The sequence below is a fragment of the Triturus cristatus genome, chromosome 2_1 (genome assembly GCF_964204655.1).
Source record: "Triturus cristatus chromosome 2_1, aTriCri1.1, whole genome shotgun sequence".
NCBI lineage: Eukaryota > Metazoa > Chordata > Amphibia > Caudata > Salamandridae > Triturus > Triturus cristatus.
In genome coordinates, this window is record NC_140581.1 from 860,575,229 (window position 1) to 860,591,582 (window position 16,354).

General features: G+C 43.4%; 1 protein-coding gene and 1 long non-coding RNA gene across 2 annotated transcripts in view; one reads left to right on the forward strand and one right to left on the reverse strand.

Annotated features, from left to right (window-relative positions):
- The window catches only part of KANK1 (KN motif and ankyrin repeat domains 1), a 634,838-nt gene that overhangs the window by 390,356 nt on the left and 228,128 nt on the right, over window positions 1–16,354 (reverse strand). The gene's annotated exons all lie outside the window — the stretch shown is intronic.
- LOC146865987 (uncharacterized) overlaps window positions 1–16,354 on the forward strand; it is a 248,711-nt gene that overhangs the window by 195,514 nt on the left and 36,843 nt on the right. Inside the window, exon 3 of the long non-coding RNA XR_014970365.1 lies at window positions 7,897–7,948. This is a non-coding gene — a long non-coding RNA (uncharacterized LOC146865987). The remainder of the gene's footprint in view (window positions 1–7,896; window positions 7,949–16,354) is intronic.

Sequence of the window (16,354 nt, forward strand, 5' to 3'; positions counted from 1 at the left end):
GCCTACAGATTTTACTCAGTAATCTACCACTTTTTTGCAGCACTTTTTACCCACATGCGTACTCTGAGAAAAGACGGAAACACCTTTTCCCAGTATATGTCCGTGACCTACCAAAAGGTATTTTGCGCCTAACTGGAACACGTGCGGATAGTTTTCACCACCAATCCACATCACCTGCTGAGCTATTGGTATATGAAATTCAGCTGACTCTACCTTGGACTGTAAATATGCCAGACCCAAACAAGAGTCTGAGTCATGGCCGCAGGTGAGCGCCTACATGCTTCAAAGGAGCCCTCGCTGCAAACTGGGACTCTCTATAGAGGTTGCAATGTGGGCAAGATCTACAAATCTTAACCTCCATATGGTGTGGGGGGTGAGGGGGAGAGACATACCGACATTTGACATAAAATGAACTGATGTGTATTTACACTGTAATGTAAAAAATAACATACTGAATAAGATTTCGCTGGTGGAGCGGCGTTTTTGCTTTCACTCCCTGCATCTAAGAGTCCACCGCATTATATCACTCTTCCCTGTAGTAAGGCAATGAGCATTTCCAATCCCACATCTAGGTAAACCTGGAGATTGAAATGACTGAATCATTTGGACATTAAGCTCTCATGCAAGTGTCTGATGTTTATTGGATAACTCGGTGCGCTGTCTGACGAGACTGTCAGGTTTGCAATCATGGACTCTTGCCCCCGGAGCCCGAGGGTTGCCTGTAGACCAGTGCTTTCCAAATTTTCATGCTGGTGACACACTTTTTAGACATGCATCATTTCGCGACACGGTAATTGAGTAATGCATCAATAGCATGCGCAGTACCGTCCTTCATGATAACTAGACAGCATTGCCTAGACTGCATTGTGTGACACACCTACAGACAGCAGCTGACACACTAACGTGTCACGACACACCGTTTGGAAAGCACTGCTGTAGACAGATGGTGATCATAGTAACAAAGGAAGGAGAAGGGCGATAGGAAGCTGCAAGCATTGGGACATGCGAATTGAGAGATGGTGAAAGAAGGCGGTAAACAGCTGAAAAGACAAAGGAGGAGAATCGAGAACGAGAGAGAAGGTAGACTAAGATCCTGGAAGGTACACCTGTAGAGGAACAAACATCAGAGTTGTTAAAAAATCAAATGTGTGCAGCTCATCCAGCCCTGCTTTTACACTGCATTATGGTATCTGTAGTTCTGAATATTTATTACTAAATGCAAAACTACAAGCATCATATACAAAGAAAAACGGGTAAATAAACTACATATATTTGACATTGGAGTGACTTAAAATCAAAATTAGCTATGGGGTCTGGGCAAGGGAACAGCGGAGGGATAAAAAGGATAGAGTATAGGAGAGAGGGTAAGTGAGGAACTAAGAGGGCTAGAGAGAAAAAGAAGAAATGAAACAACTCTTGATTTTAGAGATTGTCTAAGTATATCGAAAAAACAAAGCAGTGGATACATCGCAGATGGCTCCAATTAAAAGTCTTTAAAAGTGGAAATATCATCTCCGGCACCAAATTTTTAATTCCGCTATTCCATTTGACCAACGTTCTTCCAACTATGTTTAAGTAACTCACCATTCGAATGCATAAGGTGGAAAATATAGGCATGACGGCATCTTCCTTGATTATTAGTTCACTTCTGTTGCCAAATATATTATTCTAATTTCTTTAAGAAAAGGATTTCCTTTTGTCCATTCCGTGCTCCTTCACACGATCAATAGCTGATTTTAGGTTGAATTTCGTGATCAGCTACTACTTTGGGCTATGTACACAGAGGAGTTGTGGCTATGATAAAATGTAAATAACTTGGCAACAGCTATAAATGCTGAACCAACGAGCCATCCCTCTTATGGCGAAGCTTGTGCAGTACCATTTTGTCATGCCACTCAACCGGGTGATAGAATCTTTATATCCTTCCTTCACACGTATCCTCCACTAGTGCTTCACTGTTTTTTCCAGTCGGTCCCGGGCTTGAAAATATGCTTCAATATTTATTTTTGGATTGAACCCTTTGATAAAAAGTCTTGGTCTTCCTTATAGCTTAGCTATTCTGAGTTATGATATTGTTAACCCATGATGCAAGGCAGTGGAAGTACAGCACTTAGAGAAAGGTTGACAAAGCGTACAACACATATGTTCTCACTATAGCATTATTCAGGAGTTTGCTGGTTTGCACCACATTTCCACGAAATCTTATGGATACGTTTTTGTGGGTAAGAAAATGTTGTGGGATCTACAAGCACACAACCTTGGAACACCCCGGGTGTTTTTCCCGTTTTCACAACTGTCTGGGTTTGGTAGGTTTTCCATGTGGCAGCCTGTCCAATCCCAACAAGTGCAGTTATTCACCATTGCAAGTGTGACGATATTGGGAGTTAGCCACACTCTCCTGGCCCATATGTAAAAACAACACCCAAAGGAATCAAATGTCCTCCAGTTTGCCATTGTGAAGGGATTTCTTTGTGTGAAGGGAGCAGAAAGACTGTTAAGGCTTTAGGGGTTAGAGTGGGGCAGATGTTAGGATGGGCCAAAACTACCCAATTTTATGAAAAAAATATATTCCTGATATACTATGGGCTGCACTGGTTTCCATGGGCAAAAAGACTGTTTTGTTCCTTTTATGAAAGTAGGTGTGTGGCCTATGCAAGAGTGCACCCCCTACACCACTTTATTTTGCCCCAAAGGCAAAATCCCTGGTGTCAGGTGGACTTTCTATCCCCCCCCCCCGGGGGTCATATTTAGGGTAATCTCCCCAATTGGGACAAAACTTCTACCTGTCCTTGGGGGGGGCAGCAAGACACTATTTCCCCTTCTGGTGAGGGTGTATGGCTTGATGCCAGGGTAGGCCACACGCTCTTTTTGTTTGTTTTGGAATGCCTGGTGTTTAGTGGGCAATCTGTCCCTCTGAGGGCAGATTTGGGGTGAATACCCTTATCCATCCCCCGGGGCAGGGGCCAGAAAATCTATTGGGCTGCGGGTGGGGTTGTGCATGGGCCCAGGGGAGCAGTCTCTCCCACAGAAATACTGCAATAATGTAGTCTCTGGTGTCTAGTGGGCTTTCTGCCCTCCTGGAGGGTGGATGGTGGAATATTGAGGGTATTCACACTATCTGCCCTCCGGAGTGGCAGAAAGACTCATTTTTTGTGGGGTGGGCCCATGGCCATGCCCATAGTGGGCAGTCTCCATCCCTATATCTTTTTTTATATTAGGCCCTGGTGTCTAGTGGGCTTTCTGCCCCCCTTGGAGGAGATCAGGGGTATTAAACCCATCTACCCCCTAAGGGGAGCAGAAAGACATTCCACCTGTGGGCAGCCCACCACTATATTTAAAAACAAAAGACATTCCCTGGTGTCTAGTGGGCTTTCTGCCCCCCCTGGGAGGAGATCAGGGGTATTAAACCCATCTACCCCCTAATGGGAGCAGAAAGACATTCCACCTGTGGGCAGCCCACCACTATATTTAAAAACAAAAGACATTCCCTGGTGTCTAGTGGCCTTTCTGCCCCTAAAGGGGGCACAAAGACTATCACTATATATTATTAGGGGTGGGGGCATGGCCATAGTGGGCGACCCCACCCCTATATTTTTTATTTTTAATTTACCCTGGTGTCTAGTGGGCTTTTTTGCGTCCCAGGTGGAAAGATCGGGGGTACCTAGCCCAATCCGCCCCCCAGGGGGAGCAGAAAGACTGAAATTTAATTGCTAGGGGGAGCACACACCCTTGCAAAAGGGGTCGCTCCCACTATCCCTGGTGCATAGTGGGTGGATTCCTGCTTGGGGATGCCTCTCCTGTGGCGATCCCCACGCAGGGATCCACTGGGCAGAGGTACCATTAGAAAGGGGTGATTCTGCCCTTTCCAACGATACCTCCACCAAGAGAATCGGTGCTCGAGGGGCTGAGATATGCCCCCGAGCACTGATTCAGTGAAAGTAAAGCAAGCCCACCATTGAGCAGTCCAAGCGAAAAATAATATAATACATTTTTACAGCTCCCCGGTGCCTGCCTGTTGCCAACAGACGCACTGGGGTGGGGGGGGGGGGGGGGGTAATGCGGGTGTTGGCCAGTGGCCGACACCCACACTTAAGGGGTTAAACACCAGCAAAATGTCCACTTTAGACCACAGGTATATTTACATCACTAAATACACAACATAGTGTTTATAAATATGATGTTTTAAACACGAGCACATTGATAATCTGTAAGAAGGCGATGAGACTTAAAACTGATGTCTAACCAAAATGTATATATACATATGAATTTATGTATTAAAGAGGCAGTGATCGTGATTCTTGGGTCTCAGTTTTCATTGAAAAGCCATTTTAGTTTGTTTATAACAAATTTCAAATCAAATTTTGTAAATGGCCACGATTTAGCATGTGAAACTTGTGCAGATCCATCTGGGTGGGTAAAATTAAGCAGTGGGTGGTCAAAAAACGGTGCTTTCCATTTTAACTCCCACTGCAAAATTTGCTGTCTTCAACAGGGAAAATTTTTTGAACAAAATTAGACTAAACTTAGCACAGCACAACAAGTTTATCCATGCCTTTTATTTGGTTTGGTGCAAATACATTGAGTGAGCTGGAATATTCTGAGATGTGAATCCTTAGTTTTAGAGACATTTGGCTCGTTAATTTGGATCACCAAATCCTCCATGGATGTTGGGAGCAACGGTGGTTCGTCCCAATGCTAGGTCCTGCATCAACCCGTAAGTACACTTCAGTCGGCCCCACTGAAGTAGGTGACAGAGCCTACCTTCCGTCTCCAGAGATGGGGTGGTAAAAGTTTCATTAGTATCACTACAAGATGGTGGAATAAGCTACCATTTCACTTAAAGAATGCCTCTGATCTACTGTCCTTTAGGAAGGGACTTAAGACATGGCTTTTTACTTTGTAAATACGCCCCCAAGGACTGGAAATCTAACATCTGAGTCTATTCAGTGTGCCCATTCTGCACGCGCCTAGACGCCCTCGGGTAGTAGTGCGCTATATAAATATAAAAAAAGAAATAAACCCCATTCTAGGCAAATCATTTACACTGGGGGGATGGGGTACTGGGCCTACAGCCAACCCCAGCTGGCAGTTTTCCATGGGGGTTGGATAAACATTAAGTTGGGTCTGGTGCCAAGTCCTGCAGGCAACCCCCCACTGTACATGGCCAAAGTGGACCCAGTGCACAGGGTTGATCAGAGTCCAGGCCCTCCAGTGAGCCCCTGTTACCTACAGCCAAACATTCTGTGCCCCAGGGGTTGGGTGCAGGGCACCGTGCAGGCGTTGCCCTGCATCCAACCTTGACTGCACACACCTGAAGACTGACGGTAGGTTGTATAGAAAGTCGAAATAGTATATCATTTTTTTTTAAAAACTACAAAAGCTTTATAGTTTACTACTACATTAACATATGTTTAAAAACCTGAGAAATTCCCTTTAAACACATTTGACTGAAGGTATAGGTATGAAATCAAAAATAAACTCAGAAATTGGGCATTCAAGGTCACCTACACACATGAAAATTGCAACTTAACTCTCCCCCCCCCCCCCAACTAGACTGGTAATGACTTCACTATATTTTTTTCCAATAAATAACAGGACTCAATAAAACAACATCGTTAAACCACAGAAAGAAATCAACCACACAAAGAAATTATACTGTATCCATTGTGAGGTCATAAATGTCAATGGTAAGGGGATATGTACAGTAACCAGTGGTGTAATTCATGTTACTGGTGATGGCATCTGTCACATGTGTTGGTTCATCCGCGTTCCATTTGAGAGGCGCGTTATGGTTTTCATGGCAGAGGCACAAGTTATGGTTTGTGTGGTAAACTATAACGTATCCATTTCAGGTGGCTCAGTTTTATTTATTAACCACTGAGAATGAACCCCAGCATGAAAAGAAAAACAAAAGAGAAACATGATTTTTTTCCTAAAGTTGGTAATTACGTAAAAACACAAACAATAATAGATTTTAAATCAAGTACATCATTTTTAGCATAGTGCATGTACATACAAGTGCTAGTATATATGAATGTGTACTTATTTGACAACCTAGCTACAAAGCAATTGAGTGCTGTAGAAGAACAGTACTAATTTAATAGATGTGTGGTACAGCACAAGGGTTCGGACGAGAGGGGTAGGAACAACAAGATGGGGGTGGTGTATTGGGGAATTCTCTTCAGGTGGAGTGCAGCAATGGAGTAGTTGCAGTGTGGAAAGGTGGATGTTAGTGGAGAAAGGCTGGAGCCAGACAGATTTGCATTGTGATGGTCTCCCAGACCCTTAGTGCGAGGAGCAGAAGGAAGCAGACGAAGAAACAGTATCTCCACTTCTCATTCCGGCTCTTTCAGGGCTCAAGTCACACGATGCACCAAGAGTCGCGAGAATAACTGAGTACCAACTCGGACTGTCGGGTACACTAGGTTTCTCACTTTGACTGCCTAGAAGCTTAATCAGCAGAAGCGGAATGTGATGCGAGTAGGCAGGGCGACCTTTGCTCAGAAGTGCCGCTCCATGGAGTGCACTCTCCTGGTGTGTGAGTGTGTCTCAGTGGTACCAAAAATCAGGGACACATGGCAATTCTGAAGTCTGGCTTCGATCAAATGGTCTTTAGTTTGCAGAACAGAGACAGCTGATGCCAGGCACTTGAGGGCACTTTTTCTGGGGCTGAGGTGGTCCATCAGTGCTCAAACCAAGCCTCGTTCGAGGAAATACCACTCAACATTAAAAACAGTCCTGACTTTTCAGGCTTGCATGGACTGCCTCCCTTGGATGGCATCACTGTGGTGGAAAGAACTATCACTGCAAACATTGCCTTTTGATATGATAATTAAGCTGTTTTGTTTCTAAACTCGAAACTGCCATTTCCCCCAGTCTCAATAACAACAATCGTGGTTCGTTAATTCAGGGTGCACAGATCCTCTGAAGGGAAACATGTGGCCCACAGACATGGCGTTAAAGATCGTGCTGTTCCAGCCCAAAACCTGCGCATCTGCAGCATGGCAGAGCATCAAGCGCCGCCTGACCACAGGCATGCCAGAAATGCGTGGGCACAGAAGCAGGGATAAACCAGGGAGCACTGCTTCAAGAACAGCCATAAAACCCAACAAAAGCCAGTGCACAGGGCTTCACTCAAAGCGCTCATGCAGCTGCCCAAACGGTGTGGTCAAAAAGGCTTGGAAAAACGCCAGCTAAAAGCTGTGTTTACAATAACAATGCTGGAATCAATGATATGAACAATCATCAGTTAAGCTTTCCAGAAAAGAAATTGTGTTCAACAAAAAAAAAACATTATGCATGCAACTAATCAAATGTCAGCTATCCATTTGAGGTTTCGGGAAGCCGATGAAGAAAATAACCTCATAAATCATAAAAACCACCATAAAACGTAAGCTTTGCTTTACAATCAACTGCAAGTTCTCTTCAAGTACATGGTTATACAAGCACTAAGACATCTCCTATGAGAAAAAACATTTGTGTGAGCTGGAAACGATAGTTCTTTTCAAACCATAATATAGTGTACACTTGCCAAGCAAATATTTCTCGGTCCCAGCATATGCTCTAAGTAAGAGGCCTTCATGCTGTTCATCAGTCAATAAAAACCCTGAGCCAGCACGAGGATTCCGAGATATATAGTGCAAAGTAGCTTTGTGGTACACTGGGATGCAAATGGGACTGCTTGTTCAACACTAGAGTGAAGAACCCTAGTCAAGATCTACGGCTCCATAGGAATCACCTTATATGTCAAAAATAAAGTTCATATGTATATGGTGCCTGGATGCATGCATCTGTTGTTGGAAGTTAATTGTACTCAATCTTACAAAACTGCAATTCAATAAGTTTAAGTTACAGGATTTTTTTTTGATCTCATATGCAAATATTTTTTCTTCCTAGGTTGAACAAATTAACGGTTTGCTGATGGTGTGGTGCCGACTGTGTGACACAGGTGAGGTGTGCATGCCTCAGTGCAATAAAATCCCAGGCCAAATGTAATCACAAAACAGCTCAATGCAAAATTAGTCTAAGGGCCCCAAGACTGTCTTTGTAAGTTTCAGGCCATATTGTTTAAATTGGAGGTTTCTACCCTTCTATCAAACGTCTTCTAGTCGCATAATGACTAAATGCAAACTCAGGTAGCCACCCTAATCAGCTGTACATTCATGCCTGGATACAACAGAATGCAGAAGACACTTTATTAGTACATGTGGAATGATTGCTAAAGTTTCCCTTGTCACAGGAGAAGAAGCTGAGTCAGTGGGCCCAGTAAATCCACTATGTTAGTGGCAGTTCAAAGTGCAGAACAAAATCTGCCTATGTCTGCAGTGCTCCCAAATGACTGATGGATTATTCTCTATACCTAGGTTCCTATTGGTTTAAGTGTTAGCCCTGTTTTCCCTTTAACATTTACGAATTTCACACGGAGTAGAAAACTCAACCACATGACTATTAAGAATCTCGCTGGATCATTCTGTGGTGCACAAAGGTGTTCTCCAGGGGCAGTCCCACCAGAGGAAAATAAATAAATAAATAAATATATATATATATATATATATATATATATATATATATATATATATATATATATATATATATATATATATATATTCACAGAAAAAACCATAGGTTTCAGGCACGTTATAGTTTGGAATTAGCATTTAAAAAACCTCAGAAATTCACTGAAAAAACCATAGGTTTCAGGGGTGTTATAGTTAGCTGGACTTTTCACTTGTACAAAACCATTGAAATTCCCCCGTTATAGTTAGTTCAGCTAACTATAACTCGCGCGCCCGCAATGCACTGCTGATGACGTCACATATTACATCACTCATGACATGGTCAGTGACATCACTGATGACATCACTGATGACATCTCAAATGACATCACTGATGACATCACTGATGACATCACTGATGACATCACTGATGACATCACTGATGACATCACTGATGACATCATCCAGTGAATGTCTGTTTTTCTGAAAATTAAATATGTTTTATATATGTATATCTCAAGGTCGATGGAAGAATAAATGGGTATATAAGTGTCTAAATGGATGATTTGTTTTTGAAAAATTGATTGTGTAACTGACTGATTATGTGTATCATAGTGAATACATGGCTTAGTGAGTAATGTTTAAATATGTAAATATCTGTATCAGTCTCTCACTTTGTGTATAAGTGGCTGCATGGGTTGGTGAGTAGCTACATGGGTGTCTATATAGGTTATTAGTTGGTTTTTTGAGTATCAGTCTGAGTGTCTGCATGGTTCGGTGGGGGGTATTACGTAGTGCATAGGTGCATGAATGAGTGACTCACTGTTTGTATGTGTTGAAGACAGCATGTGTGCAGGACTGTATGGGTGGATGAGTGTGTGCATGGGTGTGTTAGTGAGTGAATGACTGTCCCAATAGTGTCTTTATGAGTAACTACATATGTTTTAAACTAGTTTATGTGACTATTGGTGTATATAAGTGAGTATATGTGAGAGTGAGAGATTGAAAGAGTTCCTGTATGAATAAGTATGTGTTTCTATAAGTGATTGTTTAAAATACTAAGTATGTGTAAGTTTCCGTAGAAGTAAGTGTGGTGGTGTGTGTATAACTGTATATGCAAGTAAATGTATGTTTGATTCTTTATTAGCATGACTGACTATGTGTGTGAGTAACTCTATGGATGAGTGGCATTGTGTAACAGGATGTATAGGTGTATGAGTACATATGATGAGTGAGTACATGTATGAGTGACTGTATAGGACTGTTGGTGAATGAGTGGATGTGTATGTGGATCTTAGAATTACTGAAGAGGTTGTTGTAACTGGTATTGGTATGTCCATTGTTTTGAACAATTTTAGTCTCTATTTTTGAATGTGTGTATCAAAGGTTATATTAGGGTGAGAGGAGGTCTGCCACTCTATCACAAGGATGATGTCATCAGTGATGTCATTTGAGATGTCATCAGTGATGTCATGAGTGATGTCACTGACCATGTCATGAGTGATGTAATATGTGACGTCATCAGCAGTGCATTGCGGGCGCCCGAGTTATAGTTAGCTGAACTAACTATAACGGGGGAATTTCAATGGTTTTGTACAAGTGAAAAGTCCAGCTAACCATAACACCCCTGAAACCTATGGTTTTTTCTGTGAATTTCTGAGGTTTTTTAAATGCTAATTCCCAACTATAATGTGCCTGAAACCTATGTTTTTTTCTGTGAATTTCAAAGGTTTTTTAAATGCTAATTTCTAACTATGCCTACAGAGATAGGACATGTGAAGAAAGAAGGAAAAATGCACAGAAAGAAAAAAAAGAAGTGCAGAAAGAAGCAACAGAAGTCCTCAAAGACGAAGAAAAGTGCAGGAAGAAGGATAACGTGCAGAACGAACAAAAAGAAGAGCAGAAAGAATCCTTGTTGCAAAATCATCCTGTACCCTCAACTTTTTCAGACGGATACTGGTGGTAACTGAGTCTGACTAACCAGTCCTAGAGCCAGTGCTATGTTAAAAGACACTTAGAATACAGTGAAAACACCTACATACACTAGGGAACATTATGCGTTGGGGTCCCCCTGTGATTAGCATTACCTCCTCTGTAAGCCCCTAGTATATAATAGGGCAGGGGGATTAAAACTACTTCTTAAAACAGGCCACAGGGCGTTTTGCACACGTTAACTCAGGCCCCGTCCCCTCCCTTCACCACTGTGTAAACACGCCCTGTGTCCGTTTTTAGTTGGGAGATTAAGTTCATTTGAATCCTGAGGGTCCCTAGGGTCCAACTAGCCCACTAGGTACCTCCAGTAAGTGCCACAGAGCTGCGTTGCAGAGAGGTGTAAAAAGTGGCACAGCCTGGACCACCTCTCTGCAATGCAGCTCAGTGGCGCTTACTGGAAGCACTTGGTGGCTAGTTAGCCCCCAGGGGCCCTCAGTATTGAAGGGAAATTATATCCCCAATTTAAAACGTGCCATAGTGTGTGTTTGCACACGTCACCTCAGGCCCCGTCCCCTCCCTTCACCACTGTGTAAACGCGCCCTGTGGCTGTTCTAAGTTGACAGATTAAGTCCCCTTGAATCCTAAGGGTCCCTGGGTCAAACTAGACCACTAGGTACCTCCAGTAAGCGCCACAGAGCTGCGTTGCAGAGAGGTGTAAAAAGGGGCTTGGCCTCAGAACACCTGTCTGCAGCGCAGCTCCCTGGCGCATACTGGAGATGCCTGTTGGGCTAGTTGGCCCTCGGGGACCCTCAGTATTGAAGAGGAATGAATTCCCCAACTTACAACTCGCCAGGGGGCGCGTTTGCAGAGTGCTGCAAGGAGGGGGCGTGGCCTCCGGCACCATGCCAGTCTTTTATTTATTTTAATTTTTTAAGAAGGGGGGCTGTGTGGTTCCCCTTCTTATTCTAATTTATTGGCCCTGATGACCCCATCCCCAGGGCCTGTCTCCTAATTATATTTTTTTGACCCCAATCCCCAGGGCCGGCCACTGTTTTTTATTATTTTAAAAAAATATATATTTATAGACACACCTAGGACATGCTGGACAAACCGTACGTACCTATCACCATGACGATTTGAGTGATATTCATTAAAAGGCGACTATGCATACAATGAATCCACGTGGAATGTATTTACACCACTAGTGAAGCTCTGACATGTCTGATGCCCTACCGTGCCTAATCCCGGTAGACACCCTTGTCGTTTATTTATACAAACATGGGTAGCTATTGACGGGCACATTTAATACACATGCACACCAAGCCATTCAAAGGGGATTCGACAAAAATTCGACCAAAACTATGTAAGAAACCCCCCTCACGGTTAATAAAACACACATCCACTGCCAGATGTGTAATACTTTTTATTTTATTCTCTGGAAAGGGGACGAACATCACTTGAGAGTCACAGCGCGCTCCTGGCAGAGCCCAATGCTGTGTTACACCCACCATTGCCTGCCGAGTGCCACACACCTCTGTGTTGTATTCCACCAGCTAGTGCATATGCTATGACACTCTCTAGCCCATGTGCACTGTAACACCACCCCGTGAATACGTCATGCCACACTTGTCTTCGCACGGGTTATATTGCCCCATCTAACGTGCCTTCCTCGATGCCTAGGTTATAACGCACAGTGCTATGCCATACATATTACAATCTGGGATCCATATCTTTGTCACAGTGTATATGCAACGTTACACTCCCCAGCACATATTTTATATTACAACTTTAGAGACTAGTTAGGTTACACAACACTGCCCTGTGCATATTACACTCCAAGGCGCACATCGCATAGCACGCGCTAGTGCCTGTGCTATCTCGCGCTCTCCAATGAATCTGTCATTGCGCACAATGTATTGCATATTATATTTCACGCCCGGTTCATCTTATATCACACTTTTTGGTGCATAGTTTATACCATACACTATATCTAGTTTTCATTTTCAATCGTGCTCTCAGGACTATGTTCTATATAACACTGTGTTCACCTACCCTTTTCACGGGCATTACATTTTGCGATAGGGGGTGGAGGGTCAGGGGGTGTTTCTGCCAAGTGAGCCCGGAGTCACAGTCACAAACGTCCTCTTCTTCCTGAATAAAAGTGAGATTATGCTGCATACTTGTTCATATTTTAAGTAGTTCGCACAGACACACGTTTTAAAAACAATAAAGTTTCTAATACCCGCCTTCTCTGAACAGTTAGCTTGCTGCCCCATTCCCCTCCTCCCCATCCTCTGTTGTGTGAATCCATGGACTAGCCTCCTCCCTCCTGCCATGCAGGGTCTGATGTGCTGCCACTGCCCTCAATTTAGTATGATGTACCAGTCCCCTCCTCCTGCCCTCCATTGCCCAATTCTATGCCCCATCATTGACCTCCTGCTTAAACTCTGTGCTTAGCTTGCTGCCCCTATTCTCCTTCCCCCTGCCCTCCGATGTCTTTGTGCATGCCCCTGCTCCATCCTTTTTGCCCACCATGTTCCATGGACCTGCCACTCCTATCTACTCTGAGTGTTCTGTTGAGCTGCCACTCCCCTCCCACCTGCCTAGCATTGTCAGATGACTGTAACCTGTCCCTGCCACCTCCACCCTGCCTGTCCACATGCCATGCCCCTATCCTCTTCCTCCTGTCCTACATGATCCATTGTACTGCCACACCCTTCTGCCCTCCCTGGTCTGTTGTGCTGCAACTGCTCCTTCTGCCTGCCCCGTGCGGTCTGTTGTGAGGCCCCTTCCCTTGAACTTTGTCTGTGCACAGGTCCTGACCCTCCCTTCTATCCTCCATCGTCCTTTGTGCATGCCCCTGCACCCTCCTTCTTGCCCATCATAGCCATTGTGCTGCCACTAACCCTCCCACTTGCTATGCATGGTCTTCTGTGCTGCCATGGCCCCTCCCACCTTCCCTGTGTGGTCAGTTAGCTGCCCCTGACCCCCTCCCACCTTCCCTCCATGGTCTGTGTGTATGCCATCACAGTCTCACTGTTCCTCTTCATGGTGTGTCTTGCTTCTAGTGCCCATCCTGCCTGACCTCCATGGCTATCTTGCTGCTCCTGCCCTGCCCCCTTGCCCCCAGCCCTCTGTTTACATGTGCAGACCCCTACTCCCTCCCTCCTGGCTTGTCTGTTCCATTGTAATGCCCCTGATCCGTCCCTCCTGCCCTTTATGGACTGTTATGCTGCAGCTTTCTCTCCTGTCTGTCCATTATGGTCAGCTAGCTACCATTGCCTCTTGCCCCTCTGTTCTCTGTTGTCCATGTGCATGGTCCTGTCCCCTCCCTCTTGCTTTCTATGGATTGTTGTGCTGCACTCCCGTCCCGCATGCCCTGTGTGGTGTATTGTGCTGCTGCAAACCCTGATGCCTGCCCAGCAGGGTCAGTTTGGTGCACCTCTCCATGTCCCTCCTGTCCTCTGTTATCCAAGTCCATGTCCCTACCCCATTTCCTTCCATGATCCAATGTACCATACTTGCGAACATTTTGAACTTGGTAAGAGGGAGATTTTGAAAAAAAACTGGGGTATTGATTTTCCCCTTTGAGTTACATTGAAAAAGAGGAGATTGTAGACAGGAGACAGATCAAATAAAGCCCATTTGAGCTTAAAAACATTGGACGTTTCCTGGCTGAATCGGGTCTGTTGGCATGTATGGTTGTACTACCATTGCCTCTTCCTTCTGCCCACAATGGTCTATTACATTGCCACAGCCTCTCTTGCAAGTCCTGTATTGTTGGTTTGTTGCCCCTGCCCCCCTTTCCACTGCCCTCCATAGTCTGTTGTGCTGCCACGGCCCTTCCTGCCTGCTCAGTGTGGTTAAATTGTTGCCTTTGCACCCTCCTACCTGCCTTCAATTTTCAGAGTCCTGCCCCTGGCCTCTGCCTCTCAACAGTATCCTAATGAACAACTAGATTGCTAACATTCTATATTTATTACAGAAGTGTGGAACGCCTGACGTCATCTTGATGTAATCAAAACTGTAATACCTAGAGCATTTCCTTTAGAAATTACATATATGAGAGGGTCTTATTGGCATCAAAATTATGGTTAGTGCTCTAAAAGATTCAAATAAGGACATATTTTCTGAGTTTTCAAATAGCGACAAAGCACTTTTAAATTATTTGTTATCTTTATGTTTTTTTATTCAGTTGACCACTTGATTAAATGTTGCACTTAGGGGAGAGGATGTGGTGTTCCTTCCAGAACTGCACACATTGCAACTGGGGAACCAGGTTGGAGTTTCTGCTTCAGCTCGACATTCTGTGATTCTGGTCAAATCACTTAGTCTCCCCATGTCTACAACCAAAATGAATTTGTTCTTGTGTGATGTAACCAATGCTCATGTAAAGCACTCCAATACCTGACAAGTCTGCACTATATAACACTGCAAAAACACAAAATAATAAGTGTTTTGCACACTTCTGTCATTGGGCTATATTTGGGCTACATCCGGGTGATTTTGGGCTACATTTGGGCTCTTTTGTCTCCGGCGGCCATCTTGGGAGATTTATTTGTTATGAAGTTTCCTAATTTCCTCATGTACTGCAGTCTCCTCAGTAGGAAATGCTTTCAGTTTTTTACTTTGATTCCATCATGAAGGTATTCAGATATGTCACACATTTGCCATAAATTCTGAAAGTTAGCACTCTAGTTGCTCATTAGATCACTGTAGTAAAACTACTGTTCACCATGGAAGTCTGCTCCTGGTATTAAAAGTGCATGTTTCAGTCTGCATGTCAGAATTTTTTAATGAAATAGAAGAGGATTTGAGAAGTCACTCAAAATGTGCCCTCATTTTCTTTCTTCAGCATTAATCATAATTTCTATGACAAAATGAACCCCCTCATTGTGTTACTTTTTAAATTAAATGTTTTAAGTGTTACCAGTTTATTCCAATCAAGATGGCTTCAGGTGTGCCATACTTTTGTCATAATGAAGACAGTAAGCGCTCTAGTTGTTTTTAAGAACACTCTGGGACATTCTGTCATTGGGCTATACTTGGGCTACATCTGGGTGATATTTGGGCTACATTTGGGCTCTTTTGTCTCTGGTGGCCATCTTGGGAGACTTATTTGTTATGAAGTTTCCTAATTTCCTCATTTACTGCAGTCTCCTCAGTAGGAAATACTTTGTTTTTTACTTTGATTCCATCAAGAAGGCATTCAGATGTGTCACACATTTGCCATAAATTCAGAATGTTAGCACTCTTTTTGCTCATTAGATCACTGTAGTAAAGCTACTGCTCACCAGGGAAAACTGCTGCTGGTATTGAAAGTGCATGTTTCAGTCTGAATGTCAGAATTTTTTAATGAAATAAAAGAGGATTTCAGAAGTCAAAATGTGCCCTAGTTTTTCTTTCTGCAGCACTAATCATACTTGTTATGGAAAAATGAACCCCCTCATTTTGTTCCTTTTTAAATTAAATGTTTTAAGAGTTACCACTTTAATCCAAGCAAGATGGCTTTAGGTGTGCCATACGTTTATCATAAGTAGGACTGTTAGCGCTCTAGTTGTTCTTTGGAACACTCTGGGAAGCTGCAGTAGAACACAAAGGAATCAACTGACAGTCTCTGCCCTTGTTGGATGTACATGTTTTACTGAGAATGTCAGACTTCATTCTCACATGACTGAGAAAGATAATGTGAATTTACAGAAAATAAGCTCTCAGTTTAGCTTATAGATCACCTTCCAAACCTCTGTTGGAAAAGCATGAGAAAATATTTTTCTCTCAATCATGATATCCCAGCAGAAGGCTTTTTCACATGGTGAAATCACCTTAGAACATACCACAATTTCTAAAATGAGTATGGTACCATCAACAAATGATTTATAATGTAACTAAAGTCTTAAAACCTTCTATTAACTGCAATGCTTTTTAAT